This window comes from Macaca nemestrina, chromosome 3 (genome assembly GCF_043159975.1).
Source record: "Macaca nemestrina isolate mMacNem1 chromosome 3, mMacNem.hap1, whole genome shotgun sequence".
Classification (NCBI taxonomy): Eukaryota; Metazoa; Chordata; class Mammalia; order Primates; family Cercopithecidae; genus Macaca; species Macaca nemestrina.
In genome coordinates this window covers 164,326,254-164,337,305 of record NC_092127.1, presented here as the reverse complement: position 1 = coordinate 164,337,305, position 11,052 = coordinate 164,326,254, and the positions used below count along the sequence as shown (strand labels likewise).

Genomic DNA, 11,052 nt, shown 5'->3' with positions numbered 1-11,052 from the left:
TTCTAGAACAAATTTGTGGTTCTCAACACAGGGCATTTTGCCCTCCAGAGGACATTTCACAATGTCCGGAGACATTTTTGGTTGTCCACATTTGGGGGTGGAAGTTACTACTGCCATCCAGTGGTGAGTATAGCCAACAATGCTATATAGCCCAAGGATGGTGTGAAACCTTCTGCAATGTACAGGTGGCCCCCAAAACAAATAATTATCCAACCAAAATATTGATAGTGCTGAGGTTAAGAAACCCTGCACTATAATCATAACATTAGCAGAAAATTGATAGCATATTGTTTAAACATTAGAAAATGTTTAAAATGTTTGGAGAATGAATTCAATCTTTCACATGGCTGGAGACAAGGTTGTAGAGCTGGAAGTGCGACAAAAAATTGTCAACTCTGATGTATGTGCAATTACTAAAGAAAATCTAATGCTTCTTCTTTTTTTTTTTTTTTTTTTTTTAGCCCAGGCTGGAGTGCAGTGGCCGGATCTCAGCTCACTGCAAGCTCCGCCTCCCGGGTTCACGCCATTCTCCGGCCTCAGCCTCCCGAGTAGCTGGGACTACAGGCGTTGCCACCTCGCCCGGCTATTTTTTGTATTTCTTAGTAGAGATGGGGTTTCACCGTGTTAGCCAGGATGGTCTCGATCTCCTGACCTCGTGATCCGCCCATCTCGGCCTCCCAAAGTGCTGGGATTACAGGCTTGAGCCACCGCGCCTGGCCGAAAATCTAATGCTTCTAACAGAATGATCTCAGGCTAATATTAAGAATTAACTTCCACACGTTTCTCCCAAACACAAGGGATCCTGTTGGGGTCCGTGCTGGGGGTGGTGGAGAATGAAAGAACACACAAAAGACAAAGACACACAGAGAACATGGCGGCCGCGCTCAGAGCCTCCGCCTCACTTTATTTATACCCCATAAACCCCACGTCAGCAGAAAGAATGCAATGCAAAACAAACTTTCTTTTCCCAGATGTAACCTTCTACTCAGTTCCTTGTTTCTATGCTCTTCCTTATCTGCCTGCCTTCTTGGCGCCTACGGGAGTTCATTAAAAGTTCAATTGGAGATACTGTCCTTGAGCCCTATCTATTCTCAGCATACTGTTTTCAAAGGCCCCTGCATTTCCCCCCTTTTTTTTTGTTTTGCCTCAATCCTAAAAAGGTAGCCCATATTTGTTCTTGTGTTTTCTTTTGTTTTTGGAGGCGACGGAGGGAGCATCGAATCACCAAAAGAAGTAGACCCAATCCAAGTGCCCAAAGCAATATACTTCCAGAGATTGTAGAAATCCATGTCTTCATCTGGGTCCATGGGTTAAAGGCAGCAAGGCGCTGACCCAGCTCCTGAAGGGTTACAGTTCCGGACAACACATGTAATTGTTGTCGAAATGCTTCGGAAATGTTCTGAGTGAGCTCTTGGATGTCCAAACTAATATTTTTATGGCCTATTAATAATTTTCGGATTACGGTCCAATTTTAAGAGATGTTAAAAAGCACAGGCGTTACACAAAATTGAGTGGAGTTCCAATCACATTGTAATGTTATCCGAGTACTGAGGACAGTGAGATAATCTCCAAGCCATGTCAAGGCTTGTTCCATGTTGTCCAATCTTTCAGCAAGTTGAGAATCAATGTTTCGTTGTTGAAGCCATAACCGGTGAGATTGTTCATGCCATTGCTGCACAAATTCAGCATTTTGTATGCTTTGATGAAGAGTGAGCCCTGCTATGGCCGCAGTGGAGATGATGGCGACAAGGCTCATCACCGAGGCAATTATAAGTCCAAGGGCACGGAGGGTTCGCTGGAGAGAAGTCCAAATATAAGTTTCAAGAGGTGATGCCCCCCACGGTCGCGTAAGGTTAACAGGTAGCCAAATTTCCTTATGAGCCCTGAGGATATCAATATCCCCAGTAAAGTTGTGCCACCAGGAATGATTGAGGCAAGACAAAAATGTACACATATCTGTACAATTAACAATCCCCGTATCATTATCCCATGTCAAATTCCCTGCTAATAATAGGTAGGGCTTACGGACACAAGCAATAATATATCAGGAGGTATTTCGATATAACTGAATATGAAAGGAGTTAGTTGGGTTAGAAAGATTAAGGGACATATTCCCCACAAAAGTGCTAATGGCATTGCCTGCAGCTAACAACTTCCAAAGATGACTCTGTACTTCAGGCCTCCTTCACGCCATACCAAGGTTTCATTACTGTTAGCAGCAATACTTTTATTTACCCAGTGTCATTTCAAAGGTATGTGACTAAATTTTATTTGAAAATCACCGTGCACACTCCAATCAGTTATTTACATTCCATTGTATTCTAATAAAATCTGGGGTTTATTTCCCCGACATTGTTGTCACTCCAGCACCTCAATATTAGGAGAAACCTCTAGAATAGGACAAAAAAGTAAAGAACTAGGAATAGTTTCATTACTATATACAATATGATTATATTAAAAACTTCTAGTTACAATAATAACAGTATTAGCAGCCACATGACTATGATTATAACGAACAGCCCAGGCTTCATGCGATTTTCGGAGACAATGAGAACTATTTCCCATACATATTGGAACTCCTTCCACTCCAAATTGATATGTGTTGTTTATAATTCCCGTTTCCCGTTCTATATTGTCCTTGTCTATATAGGGGGACGGCATCCAAGTAATGTTATTGGTGAAAACCTTAATTTCCGCCTCCTCCCAGGCAACTCCCTGATACAAGGGCGGAAAGGGAATATAAGTCCAATATTCATACAAAGCCTCACTAAGAGAAATAAGTCCCCCGCCGAGGCACATCCAACAAAGGAAGAAATGCATGCTGAATCCAGTTTTCTTTTCAACAGGGTTTCAATCATCTTGTAGGAAACCACTCAGGTCCGCTCCCTGTAAGGACAAGAGCATAGCCCCGTCCCTGTTTTAGAACTTGCCCTTGAACATACTTACCTTCTTCATTAGGATACCAAATCTTTAAACTGTCAGCGGGGACTATCACCGAGGGAGGTGAAGAAAGATGAGTTATGACAGCGGAGTCTTGCAATTGTCTCCATTGATTCAAAAAATAATTAAGGTAAAAAGAACCTTCAAAATCAAAAAAATTAAGGTAGAAAGGTTAACCTTCAAAAAAATCTGGGTTTTTGGGGGGCTCATTTCCCCCTTTTTTTTTTTTTGTTTTAGCAGTTGAGTTTTTAAGGTTAAATTTGCGCGCTTAATGATGGCTTGACCTTGACTGTTGCCCGGGATACTGGTGATATGTTGAATATTGTATTGCTGTAAGAAAACTTGTAATTTATGAGAGACATAAGCAGGGGCATTATCAGTTTTAAGTATAAGAGGAATGCCCATGATGGCGAAACAAACTAAGAGATGAGTAATAACAGAAATGAGAAAAGGTATCAATGGTATGATGAACATTTTAATCGTCCAAAAGAAGGGACATCTCATGGATTAACCCCAGGATGGAAGGATGGAATGCTCAAAGGAGCACAGGAAGGAGAAGCTCGAATAAGAGAACAAGCTTGTTTATGAGTTAAATGAAACCATCGTTGAAGGCCAGAACTATTAGTGTGATGTAGAGTATATTTTTGTTCTGCAGCATGTAGGTGGCCGATTAAAAGCAAATCAATCTGAGTATTACCATGAACTAATGGTCCAGAAAGTTGAGAATGAGAACGAAGATGAGTGATGAATAAAGGAGCTCGACGTTGGCTCAAAGTAGAAGATAACAAGGAAAAGAGTTTTTGAAGAGAAGAAGTAGCACAAAGAGGTAAAGTGGCCTGAGAAATGTAAGAAGTAACATAAATGGTGTATTGAGAATCACTAACAATGTTACAACCAGTAGTAGGGAAATCAAGTAAGACCATGAGAATAACAAACAATTCTCCCTATTACACCGAGGGATAAGGATAAACTGTAACTCAAGATTGATGAAGCTTCTTGCCAAGAATCAGAAGTTGCAAGAAGATAAGTGATCTGACTATGAGTGAATTGAGAGATAATTAAGGAAGGATCTCCTCCCCAAAGTTGTCGACAGTGATGCCGTCCTTTGATGATCAGTTCAGCTAAATGATCGATATAAGTAGCCAAGCGTTTAGATATTTTATTGGACAAAAAGATCCATTTTAGTGGTCGACTAGTTTGATGAATCATTCCTGTGGGAGAAGGTAAAGTATGAAATACACAAAAGGAAAGGGGAACATCAGGAAGGGGCCTTTTAAAGTTGCTCTTCTACGAGCTGGAGTTCCTGTAAAGCCAAAAGAGTTAAATGGCGTGAGTTGTCCAAGTGACTGTCTCCTTCTAGAATAGAAAAAAGATGTTATAACTGATATGTTGGTATTCCTAAAACAGGACGCATCCAATTAATGTCTCCTACAAGCTTTTGAAAATCATTTAATGTTTTTAAATGATCACGTCGAATTTGAATTTTTTGGGGTCGAATATTTTGTGCCCCCAAGGTATAACCTAAATATTGAATAAGAAAATCCAGTTAAATTTTTTCTGTGGCAATATTAAGTGAGTAGAAAGAAAGCTGAGTTTGTAATGATACAAAAGCATCTTGCTGCTTTTCTCTGGTTTTAACTTTGGGGGATAAGGGCAGGATTAGGAAGACCAGGTTGTAAACTTTCCCTAGGTTTAATGTAAACATTTATAGTTTTAAGACAAGACAAAGACGGGAATTCCATGCAGAAATACGTGGCTTTATATTCCTCTCGGCCATTTGTTTTTTGACTTACTCTTTTAGAGTCCTAAGTATTTCTTTAAATAATGGTCACTGTTTCACCTAAATAGGAGTGGTGGCTATGAGTTTAAACGATTGTAGCCCATTTTGAACATCATATTTTTGGCAGCTGAGGAAATATGAGGAATGTTTAAAAAAGCAGCAAATTGTTGTGAAAGATCTTGTTCCCAAAAATTAATATTGATAGGAACAATATAAAAATTAAAAAAAAAAAACACTTGACCTTGTTGACCTTTAGGACTGACACAGGTTAAAGGTTCTACATCTCGATAAATCACAGAAGCAGCACCCAAGCCAGTGAGTATAACTGAAACTTGTCTTTTTTCCCATTGTATAGGCCACTAATTTAAACAAATAATAGACATATTCACCCTCGTATCCATTAACCCTTTAAAAACTATTTCATTAATGTGCAATGAACATAAGGGCTTTTGATTAGAAACTAAAGTTTCCCAAAAAACAGTTTTTTCTGTGCTACGAAACCCTCTCTATTGAGAATACGTTCCCCTGCCTCTAGGCGTATAAATTGTGAAACTTGTACCAAAATAAAAGTTTTATTAGTAATATCATGTCCTTTTGGCAAAGGGCCACACACTCTAATAACTAATTTATATACTCCTCTATTAGGAGACAAAGTATAAGGCTGAGTAATAGCTAAGTCAGCAGCGGCGCTCTGCTTAGTTGCCGCATAAAGCTGAGAAACTGGGGTAAGGTGTGGGATCCTTAAGGAGGCCTTGAATTTATTCCTTAGTGTTGTAGGCCATTGCTCACTGAATATTGTAGTAGACTTGTATTGTAATTGTTGGGGCCCCAAGCCTGTGGGCCCCAGCTCCCGTTTCCCAGGAGAGGAGACAGTAAATTTCCACTTTTATCAGTTTTGGAACGACATTTATTTGTCCAATGTCAACCTTTACCACAACATTTGTACACCTCTGAAGGCAGCTTTCTGCCTTGAGGGATAAAAGTGTTCAATTTTTATGACATTCTTTTTTGAAATGTCTAGGTTTACCACACTGAAAGCAAACCCCTTGTTTGTTTTTTCCTTTTAAGGCTTTAGACAAAGCTCTAGCAAATAATTGAGCATTATAAATAGCCCCTCCAACACTAACACAAGTTTTAATATATTTATCTAAATTGGCCACATTGGCCTTTAACGATTTTAACAATTTTTAACAGTCAGCATAAGCATTTTTAAAAGACAATGTTTTTAACAAAATTTTTGAAGCAAGGCCAGCACCCACAATTTTGAAGACAGCATCCTGAAGACGGGCTACGAAATCTGGATATAGTTCATTTGTGTCCTGTAAAATCTTCACAGAGGAAAGGGAACATTTTCCTGTTATCTCTACCTTATTTCAGGCCCTTAAAAACAAAGTCTTGATTTGAGTAAGGGCAACATCATCTAGACCAGCCTGAGCATTAAGAGTAGCATATTGGCCTGTGCCTGTGAGTTGTTCCTCAGTGGGTCCAGGGGGATCACACATAATATTTTTCCTAACCTATACATGTACCTTGTTCATTTACCAGTTGTGCAATTGTAACCACTGAGAACAATCAAGAAAAGCCTTCCCCAAAGTCTTCCAGTCTATAGGAATTATCAAATTTTCTGATGAAAAATATCAAGAAGACCAAGGATAAAAGGAGATTGAGGTCCATAGTTAGAAATGGCAGCTTTCATTTCTTTTTAAAAATTTAATTTGTAAGGCATTAAATTGGACATTATTGCCACCATTTGAAAACTGAGCATTAGGAGCAAAAGAAGCACAAATAATTGGAAACAGATCCAGCTCCTTAAATTTTTTTTTTAATTAAAAGTATATATAATATATAATAATACTCATATCCCCAAATATAAAGAATCTCAACATATTAATAAGAAAAGGCAAATAACCCAACCAAAAGTAGCAGAACAAGGAAATGACAATAAACCTATATGTCTAACATCATTACTCACTAGGAAATATGTATATTAATACCAAATTGAGAATCATTACATACACAATACAATGGTTAAAATTTAAAAACACAGAAAATATCAAGAGGTAGTTAATGTGTTAAGCAGCTCGAATACTCAACTTCTGTTTGGAGTGTAAATTGGTGGAACCTATGCACCCCTATAACATAACAATTTTCTAGCTGGGGTTATTAATACTATATTAATATTAATAGTTAATATTAATGTGCTTATTTATTGACTATTGAAATACTCATAATATTTTAACAAACAACAACATATACATATACACTGGTTTTGACATATTAAACAGATGTTTAGTATAAATTTAAAGTATGTCTGATGTGAACAGGGCTTCAACTTTGCCAAACAAAGGTAAAGATAAGGAAGCCGGGGGGTTGGAGGCACTGGAAAATCCTCTTTTAACAGGGCAGAAGGAAAAGAAACAGGGAAAACTCACAAAGGTGAATTAGAAAAATGTATCTGTAATATTTGTTGAAGCATTTCCATAATACACTGCATGTCAGAATTTCCCTTAGAAGAAGGAAGAGCTGGCTTTTTCTCTTCTCCCCCTTTTGCTACCCCCACCATCCTCTGTTATCCTGGCACAAATGGGCTCCATTTCAGATTTATTTATTTATTTTTTTTTCCAAATCCTCAGATACCTTTCCTCCTGTGACTACATTACCACACTCTGAATCAGTCTCAAGTAACTCTAATGTCTGAGTGATAGAGTCACACAAGGTCCACAATTTTAGAGGCATAACATCCCCTAACTGGAGAGCTCTAAGCAGGGTTTTTACTACCTATAACCATTCTCTGCGATTCAGCTGCACTTTAGTCTGATACTGAAACCAGTAACAATGTTGTTCAACATGGGCAAACAATCGCTTCAAAGTCTTTTTCTTTCACTTCTACTCCTATAGACAGCAATAGTCCTTGAAACAGCTGTAAATATTCTGAGGCCAGAGAGATGGAATTCCCCATAATGAAAGCTTAAGAAGGTTCCCCTTAACAATATCTGGGCCTTACCCGCCCCTAGGGGGTTCCCCTTCTTGTTCTCCCCTACTCACCCGTGCTGACCCTGCTCGCTGCGCCACTTGTTGGGGTCCGTGCCAGGGGTGGTGGAGAATGAAAGAACACACAAAAGACAAAGACACACAGAGAACATGGCGGCCGCGCTCAGAGCCTCCGCCTCACTTTATTTATACCCCATAAACCCCACGTCAGCAGAAAGAATGCAATGCAAAACAAACTTTCTTTTCCCAGATGTAACCTTCTACTCAGTTCCTTGTTTCTATGCTCTTCCTTATCTGCCTACCTTCTTGGCGCCTACGGGAGTTCATTAAAAGTTCAATTGGAGATACTGTCCTTGAGCCCTATCTATTCTCAGCATACTGTTTTCAAAGGCCCCTGCAGGATCCTCTTTTTTTTTTTTTTTTTTTTTGAATTTTCTTTATCCAGATCTTTTAAATCACTGATTAGTATTTCCTCTTTTTTCACTTACTTTCTATTTTGGAGGGAAACATTCCCACCAGTTATTCCAGTTTACCTATTTCCACATTTCCTCAAACTTACTACCTCTAATTAGAGATTCGGTTCTTTTTATATACATTATTCTACCCTCTCTTATTTTTGCCAGCATAACCTTAATTTTGTGGCAAGTCCAGGACAGTCTCATGATTGTTCAAAGCCAATGTTAATATTGCCATTACCCACGATTTTTAGTCCTCCGTCAAAAAAATGATGTCTATACATATGACCAATCAGATCAATATCACATCATTTAAGGTCTGCTAGAGAAATCTCTAGGAAAGCTATTACATTCCTTGCATCAAAGAGCAGAGGTACAGATGTGGCTGTCTCCTTCCTCCTACCATCAATATCAACATGAGTCCAGGATTCAGCAATCATTCTTGCTGTCCTGTGAGAAGAACTTTGGTCCTTCCATTACTGAGCCACTGAACAGAGACTTTAATCACTTACTTCAAGAATTCTTGATAAATAAGAAAAATAAGGGAGGGGCCTGAAGAACAAAAAATTACTTAATAGGTATAATGCACACTATTCCAGTGATGGCTGCACTGAAAGCTCAGTCTTCAATACTATGCAATATATCCGTGTAACAAAATTGTACTTGTACTCTCTAAATTAATAAAAATATAAAAAGAAAAAGAAACTCCTATTTACTCAACTCATTATAGATATAATTTCTATTTTTGTGGCAAAATATGATTTTATCTGCTGTACATTTTCTTTCCACCCCTTCTGAGTCCATGGCCCATCAGTTTTCACCTAACTCTATACAATTTTCATTCATCCCTTCTTGAATCTCACCTTCCCAAACCTGTAAACAGACTTCACTTTCTTCTACCTCCCCCAACAAAAAACTATAGCAAACCAAGACATACGTATATATACACCTATATATCAAAGAAATACTAGATATATTTAATTGTTTTCTGAGTATTAAAGTTTAAAGCAGAATTCTGTATTGTTACAGTTTGACAACGAATAGAAAGATGAGTGCTTAACTCTTCATATCATATTTCTTGTTTCTTTTTCTTCTTTCATACTGAATATAGGCTTATCCAAATTTCTATGTCCTTACCCTTCAGTTTGAAATTCTACATAGTAACAGATTAATCACTTATGAAAAAAAAAGAACATCAAATATGTCTTTCTTTCTTATTATTACAAAGTTATTTTAAAGAATACCTGCAATATATCTCTACAGTATATTTTCAAATGCCAACTATATATCTCCTCTCAAGAACATCTATAAAAATTGTGGTATAGTGAACAACAACAACAAAAAATTTTGATTTTCTCTAATTTGAATTCCATTGTCAAATCTACTTGTCTAACATCTATCTTGCCAACATTCTTTCAGCACATCTTAAAATTACACAACAATGCTTAGATAATTGGTAAGGCATTTTCAGAATGCCATGGGTAGATTAGAGACATTCTCTCAGATCTAAAATAGAATAACAAGTCTTAGCTCTCCCCTGTTGAGAAGCTTACTAATTCAAGGATTGTGCAGACTCTCACAGATGCCAGTGTTCCCACAGGGAACTGAGCTAGTGCTGCTACCTTTTTACTTGTGACACCTCACATAATTAAGAAAATTACAGTTATGCTCCTTTCTTCAAGAAAGAGAGCAAAAAGTATCCTTGGACTCTTTCCAAAGATAAATGGGCAATAAATCTCTCCAAGCTTTTTTTATTTTCTTTTTCTTCTTCTTCTTCTGGTTAAGAGGAACATGAAAAAAACATACAGGCATTACATTTTTTAATATTGATGTACAGACTAGTGAAAAAGTTTAATTTAATATATGCCCGCTGCTGCTCATGCTCTCTCATTTAGAATGATGTGATAATGATTGCATTAACATAATCCATCTAAGGTGAACTTTACGATATATATCAATGCACTCCACAAAGGCGGGAGGTTGGAATAGAGGTGAAAAGAAGTTCCTGGAAGATGTAATATATTAGTCTATGCATAGTATCTTTTTATTTCTAAAAACAGTGAAAGACAGACTCCAGGTACTAAAACTACCAACTCCACCTCAGAGTGGCTCAGACGCAGTGTGCCAGCTCCATCTAATTCCTCCCTGGTTCACTGACTTCTTCAGTTGCTTGTGCTATGTTAATCTTCACTTTGTTGTATGAGAGTAATTATACACATTGCAGAGTATTCTTAGTATCTATGTCTACAATTACTTAATGTTATTATTTTAAGTTCTCAATCCTGGTCAACTATAGTTCCATAGCTATGTTCTTAAATTCTGACTACTTAAGAAAGACCTTTTCTTCAGTTGTGACATACTGAGCAGAACATGTGGTACATGCTCACTTCTAGCGGCATTTCTCTGAGTTTTTGTGTTTGTTTGTTTTTGTTTTTGTTTTTCCCACTTGAGAACTCTGAATTGTGTTATAAAGGAAATGGGTCTGTGAAACTGCTAAGTATTCCTCTTCCTATCTTTAGAGAAGAAGCACAGCTTCCGTGTTGAGGAGCTACTGAAAAGGATACACATTCCATGAAACTCTTTGTTCACCACTTTGAATGCAGCATATCTTTCTTTACTTCATCAAGTAATCCCACCATGCACTTGGCTATGAACACATATACTCAGTACACAGTAGCCTAAATGACAAATGATAATTTTCTTCTCTCATATGATTATGTCCTAATATATGTGAAGGGAGAATACTTTCTTTTGCAGTTATAGGATTATTTAATTCAATAATAAATCACCAATTTAAATACTCAGATGAATATATATTAATATATGAATATATAAAAATATAATATATAAATATATATAATGATATATACTGTATACTAATATAGA

At 37.5% G+C, this 11,052-nt stretch overlaps 1 long non-coding RNA gene across 1 annotated transcript; it reads right to left on the bottom strand.

Moving 5' to 3' along the window:
* Positions 1-867: 867 nt before the first annotated feature.
* Positions 868-8,092, bottom strand: LOC139362442 (uncharacterized). The gene is made up of 2 exons (XR_011621383.1): positions 7,766-8,092; positions 868-3,081 (listed from the first exon to the last, which is right to left on the bottom strand). It is a non-coding gene; the product is annotated as an uncharacterized lncRNA (long non-coding RNA).
* Between the last annotated feature and the right edge of the window lie 2,960 nt (positions 8,093-11,052).